At 43.3% G+C, this 27036-nt stretch overlaps 1 protein-coding gene across 3 annotated transcripts in view; it reads right to left on the bottom strand.

Annotated features, from left to right (window-relative positions):
• The window catches only part of LOC126365864 (uncharacterized), a 664271-nt gene that overhangs the window by 247828 nt on the left and 389407 nt on the right, over window positions 1-27036 (bottom strand). For all 3 annotated transcript variants that reach the window (XM_050008536.1, XM_050008537.1, XM_050008535.1), the window contains one exon: window positions 1567-1601. The gene's annotated coding sequence lies outside the window, so the exon portion shown is untranslated. The remainder of the gene's footprint in view (window positions 1-1566; window positions 1602-27036) is intronic.

Raw genomic sequence — 27036 nt, 5'->3', positions numbered from 1 at the left:
GGTCGATGGCGACAATGATCTCCTTTAAGAAATTATTAGTACGTATCTGTCATTAATATTCTCTCTCCAACTACTTAGGATTACGATCACAGTGTGTTAAAAACTACTCCCACCTTAGTCGCTGCATTTAAGAGAAATCTGGTTCGAACCCTTGTTCACCTACATTTATTAATATAAAGAGGTGCTTGCAGTTCAAAACAGGTGAACGCCTGGCTCCTACCTAGAGCAGAACTGCATAAATTGTCTTACACGTTCTCCCTAACAGAATGTAACTTCTGTCCATGCTTATGAGAAATATAACATTTATTATCAACAACACGTGCTGCACAGCGATTTTCCAGAAAGGTTATTTATTTTATTCATGGTTTACTTAAATGTGCCTCAAATAGAATCCCGCCATCTTGTTGTGATCTCAGATAAAGTGATTCCTAAGGTGAAAGTTATTCTGATGATTAGGTTTACGCACATTGAGCTATGGTTGGAGGCTAACGATAAAATTGTGTACGATAGCTTTGCATACTAACTAGTTTCTCAGGAAGTGAGTAAGGCAAGACGACATATGTTGTTCCGTCGCTGGTCGCTGATGTGTTACGTATGGTAACAGTGAGTCACTGAACTGACGTCATATCACGTATGAGAGATATTGAAGCACTATTAAATGATCTTTCAGCTACTTGACTACTTCATGTAGTCAAAACTGATGACTTTTTCGTTCCGGCTGAAGGGATAGGCATGGAATTTTCATTTTTGATAACGATTAGTGAATTCCAGTTTATTTGCACGTCAACCTGAAGACTTTCCATATTAGATCCAACAGAAGGATACTAACTGATTGACATATCGTAACTGATTCACTGTACATTGGAGAAAGTAGTTTATTTGTTAGCCTACATCCATATGAGGTATCACAAGCGTACGTCCTAGTAATTCGTTATTTCATGTATGACAGTGCCACATCATTTGCGAGTATTTCCCGCAAAAATTTCACTTTTCCTTCAATTTATTGGATTTTATTTTGAATTTGGCGCCGTATTTTATATTTCTACTACGATTTTCTTTAATGTATTATTCCGATTGTAATGGAAGGTTACCTTCCGTCAGCGTACCCATTATCTGAAACGAATAGAATACCATTAAATTTATACCGGAACGATGAATTATCTGAGCAAACGCAAAATGGCGCAGGTGTTGCAATTTAAAGCGTTTCGGGACAGTTGCATAACATAGTGTCGACTCAGAAAGACAGAAAGAGAAAAATAATTACTGTACAGTTCAGATTATGGCTTATACGTATTTTACTGTGTGATTCATGCTCAACTAACCTTGGAGCCCACGAGAAACGTTAGAAATTTCAGTCACAATGCGCAATGTTCTGTAGCTATAACCACACGCACACACTGAATCACGTGAGGATTAAATGATTTGGTTTCATTTGTGAGGCCATCACTCTCTTTGCACAAGTAAGTCAAAAACCAGGAGGAATTGGAAATAACCCATTTGACATTATGAAACGAATAGTTTTCATATGCTACATCATGGTACAAGTGGGTAACAAGCATTACTTACGCGAATCTGCACCCATGCACGTGGCTAGCTTTCACCTGTAACAAAGGAAATACGATTTTAGTTGATAGCTACATTGATGCTGTATTTATTGCTTCATAACTGACAACTATAGCACCAACCAAGAGAAAATAAAATTTAAGAGTAAATTCGGAGTAGCTGGTTGAACGAAAAAAAAAGAAAAGAAAGACACACAAACTTTGTGAAGGAACGCTACTCAAAGCGACAGTAAGGCACGCCATGAATAAGAGAGAATTCAATCGTAAAAAGCTTGATTTCTAGTACACCCAACACTTAATGCAATTATGTAATTTCACTTTCAGCAAGTTCTTTTACTGCTACGCAAATAGGTAACAGTCCCGATCTAGAATACAGTTTCATTCCGTCTCGAAGATTCGAAATATTAAATATTGCAATAAAGAGGGCCAGCACAATGAGGATAGACAACATCGGTAAACAAACAATAATGAGCCGAAATATTACGACCACGTGCTTAATAACTATTTGGTCCACGTTTGGAATGCAGTATAGCAGAGATTGTGCATACAATGAATTGGAAAAATCTAGGGTACGTTTTCTGAGATATGTGACACCAGCTGTCTACGAACAGGTCACGCAATTCCCGTAAATTATGGGGGGTACACTATGTGATCAAAAGTATCCAGTCATCCACAACATACGTTTTTCATATTAGGTGCATTGTGCTGCCACCTACTGCCAGGTACTCCATACCAGCGACCTCAGTAGTCATTAGACATCATGAGAGAGCAGAATGTGGCGCTCCGCGAAACTCACGGACTTCGAACGTGGTCAGGTGATTAGTGCCACTTGTGTCATACGTCTGTACCCGAGATGTCTACACTCCTAAACATCCCTTGGTCCACTGTTTCCGATGTGATGGTGAAGTGGAAACGTGAAGGGACACGTACAGCACAAAAACGTAAGGCAGACCTCGTATGTTGACCGCCGACAGTTGAAGAGGATCGCAATGTGTAATAGGCAGACATCTATCCAGACATCATACAGGAATTCCAAACTGCATCAGGATCCATTGCATATACTATGACAGTTACGCGGGAGGTGAGAAAACTTGGATTTCATGGTCGAGCGGCTGCTCATAAGCCACACATCACGCCGGTAAATGCCAAATAACGCCTCTCTTGGTGTAAGGAGCGTAAACATTGGATGACTGAACAGTGCAAAAATGTTGCGTCGAGTGACGAATCATGGTACACAATTTGGCGATCAGTTCGCAGGGTGTGGGTATGGCGAATGTTCGGTGAACGTCATCTGCCAGCGTGCGTAATACCAATAGTAAAATTCGGAGGCGGGGATGTTATGGTGTGGCCGTATTTTTCAAGGAGGGAGCTTGCACCAGTTGTTGTTTTGCGTAGCACTATCACTGTGACAGGCCTACATTGATGTTTTAAGCACCTTCTTGCTTCCCACTGTTGAAGCGCAATTCGGGGATGGTGACTGCATCTTTCAACACGATCGAGCACCTGTTCATAATGCATGGCCTGTGGCGGAGTGGTTACACGACAATTATATTGCTGTAATGGACTGCCGGCCGGAGTGGCCAAGCGATTCTAGGCGCTTCAGTCTGGTGGCGCGCGACCGCTACGGTCGCAGGTTCGAATCCTGCCACGGGCATGAATGTGTGTGTTGTCCTTAGGTTAGTTAGGGTTAAGTAGTTCTAAGTTATAGGGGACTGATGACCTCAGCAGTTAAGTCCCATAGTGCTCAAAGCCAATAGAACCAGTGGAAAGCCGTCTTTGTGCCAGGCCTCACCGATCGAATTCGATACCTCTCCTTAGTGCAGCATTCCGTAAAGAACGAGCTGCCATTCCCCTAGAAACCTTCCAGCACCTGATTGGGCGTATGCCTGCGAGAGTGGAAGCTGTCATCAAGGCTAAGGGTGGGCCAACACCATACTGAATTCCAGCATTACCGATAGAGAGCGGTAAATTATTTTCAGTCAGGTGTCCGTATACTTTTGATCACATAGTGTAGTTTGTGAACGTGAAACTGGCGCCATATAGGGCCCCAGATGTCCAGATGAGTTTCTTCAAGTTCGTATCAAGTGAAATCCAAGCCAACGTATGCATCTCAGTTCACTGTAACGCCTTTTCGGACTTATTACGGGGATAGTTATCCTGCTGGAAGACGCCATCGTCGCCGAAGAAATATCTACATCTGCATTTATACTCCGCAAGCCACCAAACGGTGTGTGGCGGAGGGCACTTTACGTGCCACTGTTATTACCTCCTTTTCCTGTTCCTGTCGCGTATGGTTCGCGGGAAGAACGACTGCCGGAAAGCCTCCGTGCGCGCTCGAATCTCAGGCATGAAGCAATGCAAGTAGCGCACATTAACGTTAACGTAGTTCACAGCTGTCACGGTGTCTTCGAATACTGCCACAGCACCAAGGAAGCCCAGGTGAATGTCCCCCCAGTAACATAATATTTCCCCCTCGGACTGCGTCCTTGGCACGGTGCATGTTCCGAGCAGCCGGTCGCCTGGATGAGAGTGTATCCAAACGCGGTCATCGACTTGGTATAACGTGAAACATGATTCATCCCAACCACGTGACGTTTTCCTATTAGTCTACGGTACAATCATGATGATTCTGTGCCTGTTGTAATCGTAACTGGAGATGTCATCGTGTCAACTTGGAAGAATTTAGGGGTTGTTTGCCGCGGAGGCCCATGTTCCACAGTATGCGAAGAATGGTGTGTTCATCAACACTTGTGCTTGTAACAGCATTGCACTCTGTCATCACATCTGCCACAGATCACTGACCGTCCTGCTTTACAGAGCGTGCAAGAGTCCGACCTCCACTTATAATGACACATGGACATAAGATACCATACCATCTTCTCGTGATTTCACAGTCCTTCAGCCACTTTCCAGGGCTGCTCACGCAGTAGGACGCAAATAGCGAACCAGCTTCGCCGTTTCCGAGATGCTCGTTCGCAGGAGCCGGGCCATAACAATCTGCCCTTTGTCAAAATCGTTCAAGTCGGTGGACTTCCACGTTTTTGTCCTGTATCGTCGTTTCCCATTTGTCTCTCTTCTTTTGTACTGGTTGGTTACATTTAAAATGACGGTGTTAAGAGTGCTACAGTGTGGGCTGTATACATTGCAGTACGCTGAAATATTAATCGGTGCACTAGCGGAGTAAGCTGAAACAATAATAGTTCCGCTGTCTGCAACCAGGTGAAAATATGGCGCTCAAAACGATCGTAAGGTGAAATATTTCCTGTTTTGACGTCAGTATGCTGCTTTGTTGCTTGACAGTACATATTGATTCCTTTTGTGAAGTGACTGTTAGTGTAATGGGCCAAGAAGGTAGAACGTACGGAATACAATGGCTATTGAGAAGAACGACCGTGCATTGCTGGTAAAGTTGTTTTATCAGAACGGCAATAGCAGCGCTGCATTGCGGGAATATCGCCGACGGGAAAAACCTCAACATCCTCCCTTACAAAGTTCGGCAGCCTTGAGGCAAATACACAAAAAAAAGGACAGAGAGAGAGAGAGCGATGGAGCACTAAGGAATTATCCTAATGGGATGGACATCGGTTTATAAATGATTACAATTTCAGGAAAATTGGATTATTTATTCAAGAGAACGAGCTTCACTAATGGAGCAAGACAGTAACGTGTTGTTCCACCTCCGGCCATCAAGCAAGCAGTTATTCGACTTGGCACTGATTGGTACAGATATTCGATGTCCTCCAGAGGGCAATCGTATAAAATTTCTTCCAATTGAGGCGTTAGATCGTTAGAATTCCGAGCTAGTTGGAGGGCACTGCCCATAATGCTCCAAACGTTCTCAACTGGGGAGACATTGGCGAACTTGCTGGCCAAGTAGGGTCTGGCAAGTACAAAGACAGTAGAAAATCTCGCTGTGGGCGGTTGGGCATTATCTCGCTGAAATGTTAGTCCAGAATGGCTTGCCATGAAGGGCAACAAAACGCAGCATAGAATTTGGTCGACAAATGGCTGTGTTGTAAGAGGTACCGCGGATGACAGGCGAAAGAGTCCAGTTCTGAAAAGAAATGGCACCGTAGACCATCACTCGTGTTTATTGAGGCGTGTGGCACGCAACAGTTAGGGTGGTATCCCCAGTGTCCGGGGCATCTCTAGACACGTCTTCGGCCTGGAATCTCATCGACTGGAGTAGAATTGTATCCATTGATGTCCCTATTCGAACCGAGTCGCGATGTTTAACGACGACGTGTCTGGAGACGCCTCAGACAATGATGGGCCCTCCATGGTAAGCCATCTTCGGCTCACATTTCGGCAAAATAATGCCCACCTGCACACGACGAAAGTATCTAAATGCTTCAAATGGCTCTCAGCACTATGGGACTTAACATCTGAGGTCATCAGTCCTCTAGAACGTACAACTACTTAAACCTAACTAACCTAAGGACATCATACACATCCATGCCCGAGGCAGGATTCAAATCTGAGACCATAGCGCTCGACGAGAGTTTCTACTGTATCTCTTGTCTTCGTGCATGAGAAATTCTACCTTACCCAGCATGATCACCGGATCTCTCTCCAACTGAGAAAGTTTGGAACATTATAGGCAGGGACCTCCGAGTAGCTCGGGATTTTGACGTTATAACGCACCAATTAGACATAATGTCGCACGATATCCCTCGGGAAGACATCCAAGAACTCTAGTAATCAATGCCGGACCGAATAACTACTTGCATAGAGGCCAGAGATGGACCAATTCATTACTGAATTGTGCAATTTATGAAGCTCCTCCTGAACAAACCAACCAATTGTTGTGGAAGTTTAATCATTTGTATGTCTGTATATATGCATCACATCTACTGGTTTCCTCGGCGTTCATCGTATTCACATAATTCTTGCGTGGCGCACCGTGTTATTCTTTTTTTTTTTTGTGGTACAGTTTTCTGTCGATACTCATTCGATATGATTAAGTATTATAACAATCCTCTGTTACACGTAGCAACGCTTTTCCCGTAAAGCGGACATTGCAAAACCGCTACGAACACTATCTCTTGAGCAATGAACAACAGCTTGCAAACTTAAATAGGTGTGTAGTTAGTGGGAAGCTGAAAATGGTTCAAATGGCTGTGAGCACTATGGGACTCAACTGCTGCGGTTATCAGTCCCCTAGAACTTAGAACTACTTAAACGTAACTCACCTAAGAACATCACACACACCCATGCCCGAGGCAGGATTCGGACCTGTGACCGTAGCGGTCGCGTGGTGCCCGACTGAACCGCTCGGCCACCACGGCCGGCTATGAAGCTGAAAGGGATGCAGTGCTACCATCAACATGTGCTCGGAACGTTACCTTCTACGCAAAAGAAAGGAAAAATATTTTGAGGAGTCTTTGCACATTACCTTCCTGTGTGGGTGACAGTAAATACTTCACTCCTAAAGTCACATATGTTTTGCATCACTTCAGCAAAAAAAACACTGAGGCGAGCGGCTACGACGGAAGTAACTTCAGTGTCTGTCCACTTCATGCGAAACCAATAAGGGACTTCCGCAAACATGCCGCCGCCTTATTGCCTGTCTCTGAATACGGCGTGCAACATGAGAGCACGCAAATATTGTCTGACCTGTCGTTACCTCGCGCAGGTGATACGACAATCCCATTGCCGCGGCGGCCTCCGCCTCGCCCACGCCGTAAAATTTCCGGGGCCGGGTGTCGGCTGTGTACGGCAGAGTTCGCCGAGGTGATCGGCGAACGAGGCCATCGGAGTGCATTAGCGGCCGCTGTCAAACGCACGGTCCGTGGGTCGCGCAAGGACGCCGTCTGCCGGGAGGAGCGGACCTCACCGCTTACAAGCAGGTGTTCGCGTGTAGCTTCCTACATCAACACATGAGGCGGCATTTACGAGCAGGCTGTCTGCGCTGCCTGGTCCCAAAGAAAAAGTACTTATGTAAATAAATGTCTCTCCTTTAATATTGTGATAGCACTGAAAGACCTAAGTCGAAACAAAGCCCCGGGAGTAGACAACATTCCATTAGAACTACTGATAGGCTTGGGAGAGCCAGTCCTGACAAAACTCTAACATATGATGAGCAAAATGTATGAGTAAAATGTATGAGACAGGCGAAATACCCTCAGACTTCAAGAAGAATATAATAATTCCGATACCAAAGAAAGCAGGCGTTGACAGATGTCAGAATTACCGAATTATCAGTTTAATAAGTCACGGCTACAAAATACTAACGCGAATTCATTAGAAACGAATGGAAAAACTGGTAGAAGCCGACCTCGGGGAGGATCAGTTTGGATTCCGTAGAAATATGAGAACACGTTAGGCAATACTGACCCTACGACTTATCTTAGAAGCTACATTAAGAAAAGGTAACCCTGCGTTTCTAGCATTTGTAGACTTGGAGAAAGCTTTTGACAATGCTGATTGGAATACTCTCTTTCAAATTTTAAAGGTGGCATTGGTAAAATACAGGGAGCGAAAGGCTATTTACAATATTTACAGAAACCAGATGGCAGTCATAAGAGTCGAGGGTTATGAAAGGGAAACAGTGGTCGGGAGAGGAGTGAGACAGGGTTGTAGCCTCTACCCGATGTCATTCAATCTGTATATTGAGCAAGCAGTAAAGGGAACTAAAGAAAAATTCGGAGTAGGTATTAAAATCCATGGAGAAGAAATAAAAACTTTGAGGTTCGCCAATGACATTGTAATTCTGTCAGAGACAGCAAAGGACCTGGAAGAGCAGTTGAACGAAATGGATAGTGTCTTCAAAGGGGGATATAAGATAAGTCGGGAGATGCTTAGGGTATTAAATTAGGAAATGAGACACTTAAAGTAGTAAAGGAGTTTTGCTATTTGTGGAGCAAAATAACTGATGATGGTCGAAGCAGAGAGGATATAAAATGTAGACTGGCAATGACAAGGAAAGCATTTCTGAAGAAGAGAAATTTGTTAACATCGAGTATAGATTTAAGTGTCAGGAAGTCGTTTCTGAAAATATTTGTGTGGAGTGTAGCCATGTATGAAAGAGAAACATGGACGATAAATAGTTTGGACAAGAAGAGAATAGAAGCTTTCGAAATGTGGTACTACAGAAGAATGCTGAAGATTAGATGGGTAGATCACATAACTAATGAGCAGCTATTGAATAGGATTGTGGAGAAGAGGAGTATGTTTCACAACTTGACTAGAAGAGATCGGTTGGTAGGACATGTTCTGAGGCATCAAGGGCTCACCAATTTAGTATTGCAGGGCTGCGTGGAGGGTAAAAGTTGAAGAGGGAGACCAAGAGATGAATACACTAAGCAGATTCAGAAGGATGTAGGCTACAGTAAGTACTGGGAAATGAAGAAGCTTGCACAGGATAGTGTAGCATGAAGATCTGCATCAAACCAGTCTCAGGACTGAAGACCATAACAACAATATTGTGATGCGGGTCCTCTTGTCCTCATCAGAACTTTTGTAGCTGATCTGCTACGTTCAAATTTTTTTCTAGCTCAGTAAACAAACTAAACTCTCTGTGCCTGATTGTATCATATACAACTATTACTGTACACAAATATGGAGTGTGTCGTGAACTCTGCTGGAGTAGCTATCAATGAGGTGTCTACAAGACTGTGTCTCTTCCTCAAGAGCTTAAACTAGAGAGGGCAATGATGTTGGGAGTCTGGAGCAAAGTCGACGTTCTGTGTCATCCGAAGTTTGGTCCATTGGGTTCAGGTCTGTACCTCCCCCCCCTTTTCATTTTTACTCTCTATGTTCAGTCCTTATGCTAGCTGGACTGATGATAGCAATTTTGAGCTCACGAGCAACTCCTTCCGCTAATTTGAAGCAATTTTCTAACAACCTTTTACCGCAATGTTCATGCGTCCCTGATCGTCAGTATATGAGGTACGCTACACTATACATCTGTTCCATGAGTTGAGCTCCTGTACCTTCATGACTGGATGACAGTACACTATATAGAGAGGCACAATGTTTGTTGTACGTACATTGCATCCATTCATGGACTTCAAGTTCCCAAACAACGACGGGCTTTTTGTGGACGTCAGTGCACGATGATACCAACCACAATTGTTTGAAGAACATCCTGGACAATTCGAGCGAATGATTTGGCCATCCAGATCGCGTGATATGAATCCCATCGAGAATTTATGGTACGTAATCGTGAGATGACTTCGTACACAAACTCGTGCACCGGAAACGATTCCACAGTTATGGACAGCTACAGAGGCAGCATTGCACAGTATATCTGCAGGGGACTTTCAACGACTTGTTGGGTGCATGCCAGGTCGAGTTGCTGCATTATGTCGGGCATGTCGGGAAAGGATGTCAAGGGCATTGGTGGATTTATCTGTCTCTTCGCATGCCTTTCTTGTAGAAGAGTGTGAACTGTGCTTTCTTGCAACTTCTGTAAACGGTTTTATGTTTGAGAAATATGGTTGAAAAATATGACTATGATAAAACAGGATTTAAGTAAGTCCCAAGTTCGGTATAGAATCTGACTTGGCTTTCACTGCGCTCTGGCCTTGTGTTCAATTTTAGGGATTTCAGCTATTTCTCCACTGGCACTAACATCTACGTCATTCATCTTTGCAGTGCTATAAGAATTAAATTGGAGAAAAACTCCTGGATTTTCCTTTGTAAACGAACATTTTAGAACGCAGTTCAACAATATATACTTTGCTTTGCTACCCTCACTTTCAGTTCCTCTCTAGTCCAGGAGTGCAAGGACAACCAACAACCTTCACATAAGGCCAGGATTCCTTTGAGTCTTGTACGTAGATGATCTGAGGCTGGCAACTAAAATTTTGACAAGTCAGTCTTCTATAGATATAATCACTGCGATTTGGACAAATGAAACTTCTGTAACAAGAAGATTTTACTTTTCATAATCAGAGATCGCTCTCGTGCGGACAGTGTCAGGTATCTGTAATTTTAAGTGTTTAATACTGCGTTTTTTCAGTATTGTAAATATTTTAACTCTTTTCTAACGTAGGTAGCATTCATTTTGAATATGTTCTAAAATTTTTGTGAAACTCATGTTTTTTTTTTAAAGTTTGTGTATTGATAATATCCTGTCGCAGAAAAATGCCTTGACCACCAATATACACTTTTCATTCCTAAAACGTAAGCTCGGGAATGAGGAAGCTACAATCGTAAAAAGCGCAGACGTCATTCTTTTGTGTGGGCATATTCGGCTGGATTTCCCTGTGGACAACTAATGTTTATTCTATCAGCTTTTATCAAGACTGTGCCCAATAACATTAAATTTACGGTGCCACTTCAGTTACGACTTTCAGAAGAAAGGTAATGCGAATGTTCCCCAATGATACTGTCATCGTTGGAGGAGACTATAAACGGTTCTCTGGCGTCTCGTGTGGAGCGGTATTTGAGTCCGCACGCAGTTCACGCAAGTGTTCGTCTACTGGGGGTTGAGTAGCTCGGAAGGAACCTTGCTGGATCGTTGTCTGGTCTTGCTAGCCGAGGACGTCTGCTCTCCCAAATTGCTTGGGCCGCATTTGCTTTACGTTGCGTGCCTACGTCCACTGAAGAATCGGTGCTACCCTCGGACTGTGCGGCGCCGAGCCATAATCTGTATTTCGATCAGCCCTATTTTGTGCTGCTTTGGGTGATAGACGTGGCCAAATAAACATCCTTTATTCTCCTGTGCCCGACGCAGGAACAATGGTGAGTGCCATGCAGTTCAATGTGCACCGCGGTTCTTGAAAACCCCTGTGCTTTGCTGCACAGTTTCGTTTGATGTTCTTTGCCGTATGTTGTTTTGACTTGTACTGCTACCCCTTCTTTGGTTGAGCCCTTAACGTGGGTCACCCACCTGGTGATATGGACGTACCCGAGTGAAGCCTTTCCTCGAGTGTAGGGGAACTACGTTTTTATCGTATTCTGTTGGAAAAATCTTTGATGTTTTACCTGCACTACCGGAGCTTGCGTTTTCTAGCTTTAAGTTTTTTATTTTTTACTTTTTCTATTGCCTGTTAACCTTGATCTGTACCTGCATTACCGGTACGTGTACTTTCCCGGTTTAAGTCTTTCTTACTGTTTTTCCGTGACAGTAAATGTTAAAAAGGTCCATATCTGTGCTGTAATTTATGTCATTATGTAAATTATTCTTTGTTAATTGCAGGTACTTGGGGGTCAGGCGAAATGTCTGCCCTCATTTCCTCGGTCTTGTTCGGAGCCCCTATACTATTTACCATTTATGTAATGTAAATTTAATGCATTTCTCTGTGCATATTATGTTTCAGAATTTGTGCTGAATCGAGCAACTGTCTGGGGCGCCGGCTAAAACAGAAATAGTTACTATTTTTGCCTAAGTCATATGCTTCAATCCCTTTGCTTGGCTTGAATCTTGTTTTTGTATTGGTAACGCCTGGTGATTTGTCAATGCTCTTTTTCATACTTTTAGAAGTCACACAAACTTTTGTTTTTAGCTCTTCGGCGTTTTAAACATATAGTAAAAACGTTGTTTAATTCAGTCAATGCCTCTGGGGCGATTTTCTAATGCTTATAAAGTTTCAAGAATTTGTTTTGGTTTCATTCAAAAAAGGAATTCTGTTCTATTATAAAAACTTTATTTGGGACATTCCTCTGAACTTCATGATTTGTACTTACTTTTTCTTCATTTGGCCTCTGTAGCGAATGCGTATTAGTGATCTCTATAACATAAAATTTGACCTCTGTGGTGAATAAATAAATATCTAAGAGATTATTTTTCTTATGGTCAGTACCTTACCACTTCCAGATCCTAGCTCCCAACCCTTTCAGAAATTTTCATACATCTATTGACGTTTCTGAAATTTCAAGTACGTAACAAGTTACTAGTTTGTAAGCCAGTCTAGAACTGTTGGCGATGTGCAGTTGCCGGACCATCTCCTGGAATCCATATGGGTGCAATCTAAATGCTATAGCGTTCATATCAGTGATGCCACAATTAGACTTTCTAAATATATATAAATGACCTAGTAGATAGTGTCAGAAGTTGCATGCAGGTTTTCGCGGATGATGTAATATACAGAGAAGTTGCAGCGTTAGAAAATTGCGGCGAAATGCAGGAAGATCTGCAGCGGATACGCACTTGGTGCAGGCAGTGGCAACTGACCCTTAATATATACAAATGTAATGCATTGCGAATACATAGAAAGAAGGATCCTTTATTGTATGATTATATGATAGTGGAACAAACACTGGTAGCAGTTACTTTTGTAAAATATCTGGGAGTATGCGTGCGGAACGATTTGAAGTGGAATGATCATATAAAATTAATTGTTGGTAAGGCTGGTACCAGGTTGAGATTCATTAGGAGAGTCCTTAGAAAATGTAGTCCATCAACAAAGAAGGTGGCTTAGAAAACACTCGTTCGATCTATACTTGAGTATTGCTCATCAGTGTGGGATCCATACCAGGGCGGGTTGACGAAGGAGATAGACAAGATCCAAAGAAGAGCGACGCGTTCGTCACAGGGTTATTTGCTAAGCGTGTGATTTCACAAATCACTTACCTCACAAAAATCTTCGTTACTAAAGCTACTGCAATACAGCGAGCGCCACTACTGCCAGCTAAATAAAAGATTCAAACTACTGAAGGCACTAACTACTGATAGGCATAGTTAGCAAATGAAAGATTTTACTACAGAACAAACAATGTATTGACCTTAATAGTCATAATATATATAGCAGTTCATGACATCCAGTCTTACAAATTTGAAAACTCCGCCATCTCTCTCCCCACATCCACCACTGCTGGCGGCTCACCTACAACTGCGCAACGCTACGCGCTGTTAGCATCCAACTGCCGCTGCCAAACACTACAATGGCAGACGATAATGCAAACCAGCCACAGACTGCACACGGCACAGCCAGTGATTTTCATACAGAGCGCTACGTGGCGGCGGCGTTACCAATACAAGAACCTAAACAACCTACTTACAACATACACAACACATCGCCTGCGAGGAATAGGATAAACAACATTACTGTACTCTATAAACCACTGTGAAGCCTATGGCACGTACCACTTATCACGGTTTCTTCCCGTTGCATTTACATATTTAGCGCCGGGAGAATAACTGCTTAAATGCTTCTACGCTTGCTGTAATTAGTCTATTCTTGTCTTTGTGGCAGCTCCGGGAACGATACGTAGCGGATGTCAGTGTGTTCCCAAATTGCTTGAAACTTAAACAGGCTATCGCCAGAAGTTTGGGTTAAGTCTTCAAGTGCCTGCCCGTTCAGTTTCTTCAGCAGCTCCATGACACTTCCCCACGAGTCAAAGAAAGCTGTGATAATCCTTGCTAGTATTTTTTTTCTAGGCGCTTACAAATTTTTAAACCCAAGGATTTGCGTTAGTTGGCTGATTCCAAATGTATCTTACTGATATTCTAGTCATGGGATAGTATGTTTTTATTTTAGTATTGTGTGGTGCACAACTTAACATTTCTGAACACTGGATGTTTGTTGACAATTTTGATCTTTTCACGATCTGACTGAATATTCCTGTTGTGTAGTTTTTTTAAGGCGATACTTAATTACTGGATAACTGTAGCACCTGCAAAATGACTGAGGTTACTTTATACCGGGTGGTCAAAAAGTCAGTATAAATTTGAAAACTGAATAAATCACGGAATAATGAAGATAGAGAGGTACAAATTGACACACATGCTTGGAATTACATGGGGTTTTATTAGAACCAAAAAAACACAAAAGTTCAAAAAATGTCCGACTGATGGCGCTTCATCTGATCAGACTAGCAATAATTAGCATAACAAAGTAAGACAAAGCAAAGATAATGTTCTTTAAAGGAAATGCTCAATATGTCCGCCATCATTCCTCAACAGTAGCTGTAGTCGAGGAAATAATGTTGTGAACATCACTGTAAAACATGTCCGGAGTTATGGTGAGGCAGGTGAGGCAGGTAACCCCAAAGCCAATAATCGCATGGACTGAGGTCTGGGGACCTGGGAGGCCAAGCATGACGAAAGTGGCGGATGAGCTCACGATCATCACCAAACGATTTCTTTCATGCGTCTAGCAATATGGGGTGGAGCGCCATCCTACATAAACATCGTACGTTCCAGCAGGTGTTTATCAGCCAGGCTGGGGATGCTGGGGATGATGCGATTCTGTAACATGTCGGCGTACCTCTCACCCGTCACGGTAGCACTCACTGACGTTTTGCTGTACAGCGCCATCGGTCGGACTTTTTTTTTTGGGTTCTAATTAAACCCCATGTCATTCCAAGTCATTCCAACATGCGTGTCAATTTTCACCTCGCGCTCTACATTATTCCGTGGTTTATTAAGTTTTCAAATTTATACTGACTTTTTGATCACCCGGTACTGCCCATGATTTCTTCAGTGCAGATGCATACCAGGTTCGAACTCTTACGAGAAACGGCGTAATGCCGCGAAAAATGAGGATAATGAGCAAGCGGCACTACATTATTACTGTGTGGTTATGTTGAGAATTTGGGTCTGAGAGGGGGCGAGCTAGAATAGTCCTCGTCGCTGCTCTGAACACTGTGTCCAGAAGGCGCAGCGGTCAGCGAAAGTGCCTAGTAAGCAAGAGAACCGGGTTCGAATCCTGGTCCGGCACAAATATCAACTTTTTACATTGGTTTAAGTCAATGACCGCTCGTAGCCAATGCCTGTAATATCTTTGTGTCTTAACTACTAAATATTGTCTGCCAGGACGTTAATAAGCAACGTACGGATAACGTGATAAATTCCTTCATTTTTCAGCCGCATGTATACCGGATTTGAATACTTATCTGAGCGAAGTGCAAGTCTGCCTCTGATAATTCTACTTCTACTGTACGGCTGTTCCGGCTGCCGGAGCGCCGTTCTGGAGATATGTCGGTGGCTGGCAGCGAGCTGAGCAGATTTATCGCCGGCCTCATTATACAGGACTGCAAGCCGGGTCCAACCTCCCTGGCTCACAAGTTAGGGCAACAGGGCACGGCTTGTGCCGTTAATCTGTTTTACGCGAGAAGGCCGACGCAACAAGAACGCTTCAGTGATCCCAGCAGGCACCTGTGGCCCAATTTATGCCAGTTCCGTGGCTGCTTTTCTTGCTGCCCTTGACTTCCCCAACAAGCGAAAAAGTAAACTGCGCACGACATTAGACGCAAGCCCAGAGGCGCGGGGATGGAATCCATCTGTCTTCCTGATTTGTCCTGTTAGTTATTTCCACAGAGTGAGTTTGACTGAATGACGGGTTGATTCATTCAATATCGTTTGCCCTCCTGTAACTACTGATAAATCCTTGCCGAAATGAGGTACTACTCTGCCCTTAATGACTGAGACGTCAACTAGAAGTTAAATTCGAAAAATTCTTGTCTTCTGATTACAACAATTACATTTACGAACCAAAACGTTGTGATCACTGTCCACGGCCCACAGCCTACCGCGATGCTGAATGCGCCTGTTGACGTTGTTAGCACGTGACGCGATAAGGAGAGTACCTAAGGGGAACAGAGACGAATGAGGGACAATTCTTTTGACGATACGGCACGCAAATGCCGAAATCCACTGACAAAAGCGACTTGGACAAATTGCAGATTGTTAGCTCAAGGTTCCTGGAACGAGATGATAGGCAGTTCGCGTGCTACTAAAAGCATATGGTTCAAGGACGGTGAATCCACAAGCAGGTGACAAGGTGCCGCACGTCCACAGTTCATCTCAGCACATGGAGGGCCCAGCGTTGCCCATCCATGCCGCGATCTGTGGCAATTATGACCACTATGTACAATGGTGGTGCAGGCGCAAGCTTTCAGAAATTGGAAATGTGTGGTAAGGTCTTATGAGACCAAACTGGTTAGGTCATCGGTCCCTAAGCTTACACACAATTTAATCTAACTTAAACTAACTGACGCTAAGGACGATACACACACTTATGCCCGACCGAGGACTCGAACCTCAGTGGGGGGCAGCCGCGCAGACAGTGACAAAACACACTAGACCGCACGGCAAGTGTTTCAGAGCACACCAATCAGCGCACATTGCTCAACATGAGGCTTCGCAGCAGACGACGTCTAGGTGTTCTATAGCTGATACAACGACAACGTTACGATTGCAGTCAGCATTGTGTCGCACTGCCGCATGAGTCACGTTTCTCGTGACACCTTGTCGGTGATCGCGTCAGGACACGCCGCCATCCAGGCAAACAGTTACTTGAAACATGCTTCGTGCCACGGATTCACGCCGGAACGGGTAGTTTATGCTAGGGAGTACATTCACGTGGGCTTCCATGGAACCAGTGGTTGTAACAGAAGGCACCGTGGCAGCTATTAGCTCGAACATTACTGAGTACCACCTGCATCCCTTCGAGCCTGGTGTCTTCACTGACGGCGGTGGCATATTCCAACAGGATAACTGTTCGTGCCACAGATTCCTGCTGCAGTGGCTAGAGAAACGTGTTATTGAACTGTCGTTGATGAAACTCGCCTCATTTGAAACCAAAACAATACTTCCGCGCACACAGACCTCCGGCTTGTAACCTATGGGAATGGTTTGGCAAGTGAGCAGACGTCTGGTGCCATATACGACGAGAAACCTACAGACGACTTTTAGAATTCATACGACACATAATCATGTCTTATCGGTGCATATCTTAAAACATACAGAGCATAACTGTACGTTTAGGTTCCAATATTTTTAAATGTCTCAAAACTGTTCGCAGATCGCTGTACTACTCACACGTTAATAATGTGTGGATTAAATCACCTTCTGATGCCCGGTTACATAAATTTGTTAAGAAGTTCTAACGCTTATCGCCTGAAGGTGAATGGGGAAACTGTCGTGATGAAACGCAGTCGGTCATTGACTTTAGATATCGTCCGCCGAACGTCGAACCAATACAAAAAGTTTAGAAGCTGGTTCTGGAAGGAGCTGGTTTCTCAGTGCTCCTACTCGTTTCTTTCAAAGTATGTCTAGCATTGGCCGCACTAGGTAGGAATTTTAATCTTTCTAGTCTTATGTGAACTGCTTGGATATCATAGTTCTGGTGAGTGCAGATGGTATTAGAGAAGTAACACCTGGACCGCATCATTTTGCATGCAAACGACACAACATGCTCTAAAACATTAAAAATAAATTTTACTGATTTCGAAAACATGCTGTGGAAACTGCCACCTTGGATGTATAACTACGGAAGGTTGATAAAGACAGTAAGAGTTTTAAATACTTGGAATATTAGAACTGACCTAGGATTAACGAACGAGTATCTGAAAGAGTGTAATTGGAGGACGTTGCTACGCAGAAGTGCAATCTTTAAACACAGGAAAATAGACAAGACAGAAACCGAGAGTACTTGATAGTACAGAATAGTGTAAAAGTGGTCTGGAATACAATGTAGCAAAATAAGAGGTCCTGGACATTTGTCTGTAATCTTAAATTGTCTTGAATTGTCTGATACAATTTTTAATAATTACCTACAGTACCGTCACTTTTTTCCTCTTTTGTTGTCTTCTTAAGCGATCTGTACTGAAACGGACGCAAAAATTTCTTTCCGGGGAGAATGACGTCAGTTTACATTTAGCTGAAGTGTCGGAACTATGATGCTGTCGATGACATCCTGAACGGCTGTTTTCAGGTCAGCAATGATTTTGGGATTATTGCTGTGCACTTTGTCTTTAATAGAGACCCACAAAAAGATGTCGCACGTGTTCAGATGCAAAAAATATGGCGGCCAATCTAGGTCCATGCCAGTGGGCTCCAAGTATCCCAGAGCCAGAATGCGGTCCCCAAAGTGCTCGTTCAGGACATATAACACTCTCCTGCTTCGATAGGATCGAGCTCCGTCTAGAATGATCGACATCTTGTCGAAATCAGTGTCTTTTTGGATAATGGGGAGTAAATCATCTTCCAAAACCTTCACGTAGTGTTCTGTAGTCACCGTGCCATCAAGGAATGTCGCACCGATTATTCCGTGACTCGACATTGCACACCGCACAGTCATCCGTTGGGGGTGAAGAGATTTCTCGATCGCGAAATGCGGATTCTCAGTCCCCAAAAGTAGCCAATTTTGCTTATTGACGAACCCATCCAAATGAAAGTGGGCTTCGCCGCTAAACCAAACCATACAGCGCATACTAATTTTCATCACGCCCCGCGGACAACCATGGAGTTTGAACGTCCTAACGCAAACCGGTCAGCAGTTATGCCCTTTTTATTTAGTATAGTTCAATAATTGTCACTCAGTAAATATTTTAGTTTTTAAATGGGTGTCAACGCCTAAAGTGTCGCGTAAGTGTCATCTCCATTTAGGAAGCGGATTTTGGGTCCATGGCCTAGTGAGCTCATGAGATTTTGGGCAGCAGTTTTTTTCCGTATAGAATCTTACTGATTTTCAGTGGGTGGTGTTGATGGATGCCTGCCCTACGCATGTCTAATGTGTTGAGAGTATAGTGTGTGTCGTCCGTTATGCTCGGAATTACTTGTTGTGTGAAGTGTAATATTTTCAGGAGTTTTCCGACGGCCAAACAAGATAGTCGAAACTATGATGACGCGCCAAATAGTTTTGCGCTGTCTGATAGGGATTCACTCTTGAAGAGGAGGTAAATTTGCAAAATTTCAAGCGAGTAGGAACGGTGTCCAAATTCTACAGTACACAAATAAAAGTAACACCAACAAAAACGTTTGTATGGTCTCGATTGAAAGTTGCATAACAAAATTTGGGTATCTACCTGAGAATGAGTAACACTGGAATTTCCAATCACAATAAATATAAGAATTTTCACAGCTGTAAGCGGTGACGAGCAGGTTTACTAATAACGTTTATAATGAGGATCCATCCCCCACCAAATTATAAAAAACAGTTATTATAGGCTCTGTAGTGATTTACTACTCCGTCAACCGGAAGATATCATTGGAGTAAAGTAGCTCGGCTTCAGAGCTAAAGAGAGAAATAAAGGATGAGCGTAGCTGCGATTTCTCAGTCTTCTCTCTCTCTCTCTCTCTCTCTCTCTCTCTCTCACACACACACACACACACACACACACACACACACACACACACAACAGGTGAAGACACCGGGCCCCGTCTTGCGCAACGACGGCTGCTGAAGGAAGCGTGACCTGACCAACTGGGTCAACAACCTGTGCGCCTGCAGGGCTTCTCTCTCTAACGCCACCCACCTGTTCACCGGCCTTTGTTTACATCGTTAACTGTAATAAAGCAAGTCCTTGGCACCGATTGAAGCTGCTACGGAGCTTTGCTATCCGACCGCTGCCCACACCGGTTTTCGAGATGGAACTGATCTCGTAAAACTGTCACTCGTACTTTCCTGCGTCTTAGCTTCAGATACTTATAGTATTATAAGCTGTGAAGTAATCACAATAATCAACGCTACACCTATTTTTATCGACTATCCATTTGTGGTTTCCGAAAATAAATTTCTCATACGACAGACCCTTAATTGCTAGTGCTAGCAGTACCACACCGAGCAAGGTTGCGCAGAGCTAAAACTCCGAGCTCGTATTCGGGAAGACAGTACTTCGAATCTGCGTCTGGCAATCCAGAATTAGATTTCTCGCAATTCCCTAAATCATATAAGGCGACTGGCGTGATGGTTCGTTTCAAAGGTGTGATTATACAATACTCCCATTCTGGTATAGAAACTGAAGTCCGTGGCATAGGTTCGTGACCGAGCTATTGGCCTTTCTTCCTCCAACACTAAAAGGTAGCGGCTGGTGATGGCAGCGAACTGGCCGTATTTTACCTCCTGAAAAGATCCCCGTCACACATTTGATAGCAAGCTTGTGGACTCGCAACCGTTCTGGAGACAGCAGTTCCAATTCGTACAACAACACAGACAGCAGTACCGAAACACGCACTCACTCAAACTGCGAACACTTTCACCAACACAAACCGCACACACCATCTAGGACAATTAAACAGTATTAGAATAAACAGTGTAATGCAATGAATCCTACAAAACCTGTCCTAGCTTAAGGGTAAATGGCAGGCATATCCATCCCCTGGTCATTAAATCGCCGTTGGTATGTGACACTTGCAACTGAACACTTAATATATAAGCACTGTAACAGGTAAAATTCAATGATGATTTTTGGTTTGTGGGGCGCTCAGCTGTGTGGTTACCAGCGCCGGCACAAATTCCCAAACTTTGCTCAGTCCAATCTCGTCACTTTCATAAATGATGCTCAAATGATGAGGAAAACACAGACACCCAGTCATCTCGAGGGAGGTGAAAATCATTGACCCGCCGGGAACCGAACCCGGAACCCCGTGCACAGGAAGTGAGAAAGCGGCCGCGAGACTACAAGCTGTGGACAGTAAAATTCAAGACACATAACACAGCAACTAAAGTTTAATCAATAACCCTAAGAAATAACATACTTTCCACTCAAACACCACTGCGCTTTGCACAATGTACGTAATAGTTATACTGTTTTTGCAAGTAGTGTTTATAAACACTAATCCGTAAATTAAATTGTAGAGAACCGGGACTGCAAGGCTCGAATTACTTCCGAGACTTTCAGAAAATAGCTGGTCACACAAGGGAATATTTCTCTCCCTCTTTCCATCCATGTCCTTCCCATCATCATATCTTCTTAAAATTTGAAAATTTTGTGTTTTTTCTTTCAATTTCTAATACATTTTTATTAACTGTTACTTCCATTATAATTAAATAAAACAATAATTGTTGTTTGGAATATGGAATATGCTTTGTAATCTACAAGAAAAGCTGTAAAATGAACGACCTGTTATAAAATGTAAGGTAACAGGTTTCTAATCAGCAATAAATCAAAACATATCAAATCACCCTGGAGAGACAAGGCGAGGGAAAATCACCGCCCCTGTGCGGAATTGAAATCGGGGTCTCCAGGGCCGTAGACCTGTACTCTATCCACTATACGAACAATTGAAAAACATAAAGCTAAGAACTTGGATTCCGTGCGCTGTATCACTAGCAGTCGAGATGACAGGCATCTTATCCGCATGGATGTAACAAATCGTGCACTCAAGTCTCGATCCCTGAGTCAACAGATGGGGACGTTTGCAAGACAATAACCATCTGCACGAACAATTCGACGACGTTTGCAGCAGCATGGACTATCAGCTAGGAGACCATGGCTGCGGTCACCCTTGACGCTGCATCACAGACAGGAGCGGCGCCTGCGACGGTGCGCTCAACGACGAACCTGGTTGCAAAACGTCACTTTTTCGGATGAATCCAGGTTCTGTTTACAGCATCATGATGGTCGCATCCGTGTTTGGCGACATCGCAGAGAACGCACATTGGAAGCGTGTATTCGTCATCGCCATATGGCGTATCACTCGGCGTGATGGTGTGGGGTGCCATTGGTTACACGTCTCGGTCACCTCTTATTCGCACTGAAGGCATCTTGAACAGTGGACGTTACATTTCAGATGTGTTACGACCCGTGGCTCTACCCTTCATTCGATCCCTGCGGAAGGCTACATTTCAGTAGGATAATGCACGACCGCATGTTGCAGGTCGTGTACGAGCCTTTCTGGATACAGAAAATGTTCGACTGCTGCCCTGGCCAGCACATTCTCCAGATCTCTCACAAACTAAAAACGTGTGGTCACTGGAGGCCGAGCAACTGGCTCGTCACAATACGCCAGTCACTACTCTTGAACTGTGGTATCGTGTTGGAGCTGCATGGGCAGCTGTACCTGTACACGCCATCCAAGCTCTGTTTGACTCAAAGCCCAGGCGTATCAAGGCCGTTATTACGGCCAGAGGTGGTTGTTCTGGGTACTGATTTCTCAGGATCTATGCACCCAAATTGCGAGAAAATGTAATCACATGTCAGTTCTAGTATAATATATTTGTCCGATCAATACCCGTGTATCATCTGCATTTCTTCTTGGTGTAGCAATTTTAATGGACAGTAATGTATATATGGGAGAGTCAGACGCCACAGCGGGACCATGCAGTGGTTCCATTATAACGTAATGACCACAAGCGTTAAGACATTTATCCCATTGGGAGACGAGATGATCAGTTCCTGTTTAGAAACACGCAGTCGACCGCTGACGGATCTACAACAGCATCTACTCTTGCACTTCTTCGTCTTACTGAAACCTACGTCCACGCAAGTCTTTCTTCAGGTCGCCAAAGATGTGAAAATCGCCTTGGTGAAAGATCCCGACTGTACAGATGATGTTGCAGTGTTCTACAACTAAATCTCTGAAGCGTAGCCTTTGTGCTACAGTTTGGAGGTGAGCGTTATCGTGCAACAGAATAATTCCACCAGTCAGCATTCCTGAGCGTTTTTGAGTTCGTGACGCGTCGCAGCTTCTGCAAAGTGTCTTCACAGCGCTGCGCACCGATTGTTCTTCCACGATCGAGGAACTCGACGAGCAGAGTGCCTCTGCAGTCGAAGAAGGAGGTCATCATAACCTCACCGGTATTTGTGTGAACAGCTTTGGATTTCTTCGGTGGAGGAGATATGGGATGTTTCCAGTGATGGCTTTGTCGGTTGCCATCGGACTGAAGGACGGAATCAAGCTGTTGGACAATAATTCCCGCCCCCACATTGCCAATCTGAGGTAGAATCGCTTCAGCAATTTTCTTGGGAAACACTGCAGCGTCGTCCGTGCAGCCCGGATCTTCCACCGTGTGATTTCCACAGCTTTGGAGACCAGAAGAAAGGTATGCATGGGCGACGGATACAGTCGAACGTGTAAGTGCAAGAGTGGGTGCGATTGCGGGTTCGTCAGCGGCTGACCGTCTTCTACGAAACAGGAACTAATCGTTTTGCCTCCCAGTAGTTTAAAAGTCTTATCGCGTGTGGTGATTACTTTTGAATGTAACTATGTAATTTCCCCGTTTCGGCGCGTGTTCGGTTTTTATTTGACTGCCCCTCATAGATATTGGGGATTATGTACTACGATATAAATGTCAGGCATAGAAATACACGACACATACTGATATGAGTATTGATGTTTATTAAAACTGTAAACGGTTCATAAAGTTTTATGGAGCCGTCATACCTCGCCTCTACGACGAGTACAGTACAAGAATTCCTTTCGCTCTTGCATAAGCAAAAGAAGAAGACTTTCAGATTTTTTATCAGCAGAAAGGCGGAGAGTTGAAACCACAACTAGGAGTGAAGCGCATCCAAGCAGACGCTATATAACTCCCCGACATCGTGCGATGTTGGTAGTAGGGTCATCCAAGTCTACACAAGAACGTACACCGCTAAGTATCATGGGCATTTCAGAGAGCGCTCATACGTCTGTATAGTATCTCTTATCTCTCTCTTATACTCTGAAGTGGAATAGTTATATGGATGCATTACGTGTTAGCGATGGCAATTTCGCTTATACCAGTTTTCTTTTTTTAATCTCAAATTTGGCCTGACTAGTAAAACCGCTCAAAATAACAGATTTTCGGTCTTTTTACTGCTTTTATTTCCAGAAATAGACACCAAACAAAGACTGGACTTTCGCATTAAACCTTTCCAGGCACATTTAATCATAGTATCAAATAAAACAGGTAAACAGAACTCAGTCCGTGACCCGTTCTCTACCTTTATCGAAAAGTAATGACGAGTTGAATAATATAAAACTCTACAACATTGTCTTATTCTCTCTGATTTTTGAAACTCCAATCAAAAATAATGTTGTAACCAATGATCATACCAGTATTTGAACTCTGAAAATAGTGTTAAAGAGTGGAAAACGAGGTTGGACACGTCTATTTTTCGAGTTAAGTTGTTCGTTTCCAAGGGGCCCAGGGAGATAAAGGCATGTGATGTAAACACAGGCAGCAAATCAGCTCCTATGTGTTTTTATTGCAAACTATGAATGAATTGTTAAGTTTTCAATTTATTACTGTTGCCATAATTTCCTGTCTCTTTTATTATTTCATTGACATGGCAGACTAGATGTCTATTACATTTGTAGCATTCATTTTCTTTATTCTGAATGAAAAATAAAAGTTCAAATGTGTGTGAATTCCTAAGGGACCAAACTGCTGATGTCATAGGTCCCTAAACTTACACACAACTTAAGCTAACTTATGCTAAAACATCCATGCCGGAGTGAGGACTCGAATCTCCAGCAGGAGGGGCCGCGCAATCCGTGACATGGCGCCTCGAACCGCGCGGCCACCCCGAGTGGCCATTCTGAATCAAAAACCCATTTGTAATCAAATACACCAGTACCAAAAAATATATGGTGATCGAGCACGCCAAGGCAACATGTCGACATTCTGTAGAGGATGTTGGGTTTCAAATGCGATATATGGGCGAGCGTTATCCTGTTGGAGAACAGCAACTGGAATGCTGCTCATGGATGGCAGCACACAAGGTCGAATCACCAAACTGACGTACAAATAGGCAGACAGGGTGCGCGGGATAACCACGAGACCGCTCCTGTTGTCATACGAAGTCCCACCCCAGATCATACCTCGAGGTGTAGGTCCAGAGTGTATAGCACGCGGACAGGTTCGTTGCAAGCCCTCAACAGACCATCACTAGGACATCACTAGGACCGAGACAGAACCAGTTATCAGAAAACACAACAGACCTCCATCCTGCCCTCCAGTGAGATCTCGCTTGACACTAGTGAAGTCACAAATCAAATGACAGTGGTTTGGTGTCAGTGGAATGCACGCTACTGTTCGTTGCGTTCCTCCGATCCCAACTGCTGCTCTGATTACTGTTACAGATGCAGTACGAAACATCATTCAAACTCACTGAGGTGCTGATAATGACGTCTTCGTCGCCTTAAAGGCATTCTTGACTAACTTTAAATCACCAGTCTAGTCTCAAAGGTATCCAACGCTCAGATCGTTACAGCGTTTATTTAAAGCAATCCTGATTTGGAACCTCTTGTGGTGTTACTACCACCTGGCGCAAAATCTGAATATACATCACCTTTTCAGAAACACGCCTACCAACTTTCATTTATGGCAAACAACTCCTTCTTTGTGTTGCGTTTTTTGTTCGGGCAGCATAACCTCTAGAGACGTGAAACAAAACTTTTAGAGAAAGAATTGGAAAATTGTTAATATTTCATTTCTTAGCATTACTAAACGCCAATAATTTGTAAAAATAAATAATCATTCCATAGACGACCCACAGGTCATGTAACATATGTGATACAGCAGGTCTCTATCAAGCGAAAGTAAATGTAGGCCATGTATCAAATGCGATACATCGCGGCTCTAGGAAGCTAAAACAGCCAAACGTATAAAATGTTTATTTATTTATTGGTTTTTATTGGAATTTTAAGGAATTTTAGTTTAGGAAACATAATTAACAGAAATCAGAGTTTGTATACACTACATATTTCTCCCTTCAATGCTTTTTTATGAAACTACAAGTACAGTATGTAAAAATGTCAGCGATACAATCATTTCAGTGTCTAAATTTTGCGTAACAGCATTCATTACATGTTCTTATATAATAATGTACTGAAAGCGATTACGTGTATATGAAGATTATTGAAAGGAAATTTTTTAAAAACAAATCGTTTAAAACTACAAAATCTTAATCTTATTTTGTCTGTTATAAATGGTTTTGTGAAAGCCTACGACTTTGAAAACAATGGGTTTCGTTATAAATAGCTTTTCTGCTACCAGTCAAAATTTCTTTTATTCACGTTTGACACGACGCGTTTCTAGAAATGATTCCCATTTTCATGTGCGTTTCCTCTGTTTACTATGCCATTTTTACGTAATATTTTTCGATGTGTGAGTTTCTGCCCTGTTTTGTTGATTTTACTGCACTATATACAAAACGCCTAGTTTTTAGTTAGTTATCGATTTCTATTTGTAGTTAGAGACGAAATTTGGAAGAATTTGTATTTACAAGTTTCCTATGATCCATATGTACAGAGTCTCAGACGTGTTGAACATTACGCATAATTTTCCGTGGATAACATACATCGAGAATAATTTACATAAACAAACAGTTATAAAGAAGTTTTTAGATGCATTCGACGAAGTTAAAGTAACAGGTTTCCACGGAGTATGATTGCATTTGTACGGAGGACACCTATCTTACCAATCTGTGTCAGGAAGTGCTTATATTTGTTTTACAGTGGTGCTTGTTTCTACAATGAAGAGCCAAAGAAATTGATACACCTGCCTAATATCGAGTAGGGCTTCCGCCAACACTCAGAAGTGCCGCAACACGACGTGGCATGGACTCGACTACTGTGTGAAGTAGTGCTGGAAGGAACTGACACCGTGAATCCTGCAGGGCTGTCCATAAATTCCTAAGGGTACGGGAGGCTGTGGAGATCTCTTCTGAACAGCACGTTGCAAGGCATCCCGGAAATGCTCTATAATGTTCATGTCTGGTGAGTTTGGTGGCTAGCGGAAGTGTTTAAATTCAGGAGACAGTCTGGAAACAATATGTAGCAATTCTGGACGTGTGTGGTGTCGCATTGTCCTGCTGGAGTTGTCCAAGTCCGCTGGAATGCACAATGGACATGAATGGATGCAAGTGATCATAC

The sequence above is a fragment of the Schistocerca gregaria genome, chromosome 4 (assembly GCF_023897955.1).
Source record: "Schistocerca gregaria isolate iqSchGreg1 chromosome 4, iqSchGreg1.2, whole genome shotgun sequence".
Classification (NCBI taxonomy): domain Eukaryota; kingdom Metazoa; phylum Arthropoda; class Insecta; order Orthoptera; family Acrididae; genus Schistocerca; species Schistocerca gregaria.
Note: the sequence above shows the minus strand (reverse complement) of the source record. Positions and strands in the feature narration are given on the sequence as shown.